Source organism: Budorcas taxicolor, chromosome 9, assembly GCF_023091745.1.
Source record: "Budorcas taxicolor isolate Tak-1 chromosome 9, Takin1.1, whole genome shotgun sequence".
NCBI lineage: Eukaryota > Metazoa > Chordata > Mammalia > Artiodactyla > Bovidae > Budorcas > Budorcas taxicolor.
The window spans coordinates 45,119,662-45,121,144 of NC_068918.1; the positions used below are offsets into that span (position 1 = coordinate 45,119,662).

Consider the following 1,483-nt stretch of genomic DNA (forward strand, 5'->3'; position numbering starts at 1 on the left):
AAATGATGCAGGAAGCAATTTCAAAAGAGCTCTAGGAGCTTATGTTCTCTAGAAACACATTTCCTGTGTTTTGTACTGCAGGTTACATAAAAAATAAGGAAGGCTGGACTCATAATTTCTCTGATCCCAATGTCATTAAACTCCCAATGTCCTCATGCTAGGAAAGGATACAGCATTTAAGTACACTATTAAATTTAAAAAATACTTTCAGTTCTAAAAGAAACACTTTTTATTTTTTAAAAAAGGGCTGGGCAGTGCCCTTTACTTAGCAGAGACTGACTAGTCTCCAGCCACTGACTTCCTTCCTTTACCAGCTTTCCAAGATGACACCAAGTGAGTTTTTGCCCTAATGCTTTTGCCCCGGCCTTTCCGGGGCTTCTCTTCTTTGTGCACCTTCATGTGCTGCCTGAGGTGTGAGCTCTGGCTGAAGCATTTACCACATTCAACTGCACTGATAGGGCTTCTCCCCAGTGTGGGTTCGCTGGTGCTGAATGAGGTGGGAACTCTGGCTGAAGCACCGGCCACACTTATCACACTGGTAGGCTTTTCTCCAGTGTGAATTCTCTGGTGCTGAATGAGGTTTGAGCTCTGTTTAAACCTTTCTCCACACTCATCGCACCGATAGGGCTTCTTCCCGGTGTGGACGCGGCGATGCTGAATGAGGTTAGAACTCTGAAAGAAGCTTTTCCCACAGTCCGCACACTTGTGGGACTTCTTTCCAGTATGGATTTTCTGGTGCTGGAAAAGAGTCGAGCTCTGACTGAAGCTCTTTTCACATTCGACACACTTATAAGGCTTTTCATCCAGGCATCGTCTCAGTCTCCTGAAGCTTGAGTCAAATCGGACAGTCACCCCGCATCTCTGCCGCTGCCGGCCGGTTCTGCGCTGGTTCTCCTAGACTTTTCCTTGGCTTTAGCTCCAAGATATACCTCCTTTAGGTTTTCCTTACCGCATGGTGAAGAGCCAAATGTATTCTTAAGACAGGCTATGTCCTTCTGAACGAGTGTTCCACTTCCTAGAGCTACACAGCTCAGAATTTTCGCCGCCGCCCTCGCTCGCTTGTCCCGAGACCTTCGCGCGCTTGCCTCGAGCCCTTCGCGCTGTCGGAAGTCTGCAAGTACTATTTTAAAACAAATAAGATGTCTAGGTGATAAGTTATTTCAATCCACTTAGTTTGATGCCCTTTCCATATATAAATACAAAAAGCTTAGATGTTACTGTATAATTTACTATATAATTTCCTATGAGTTCATTTGCCTGGCTGGGAGGACCTGAATTTTGTTTTTTTTATCACTTCTATTTAATGGGGAAAAATTGCTGTTGCCACCAAAAGAGAAGGACAATTAGATGACTTTTACTTTTTTCTATTTTCAATGATTTTCTGAGAAAAGAGTTAATTCCTCTGGGATATTAATACTTTATAAAATGAGTAAGAGCTTATTGTGGATCAGAGAGATGTAGTGCTATCTTGGGGAGAAAGTGA

The 1,483-nt window shown here is 43.4% G+C and overlaps 1 pseudogene; it reads right to left on the reverse strand.

Annotated features, from left to right (window-relative positions):
* Positions 1 to 279: 279 nt before the first annotated feature.
* Positions 280 to 954, reverse strand: LOC128053141 (zinc finger protein 22-like; annotated as a pseudogene).
* Between the last annotated feature and the right edge of the window lie 529 nt (positions 955 to 1,483).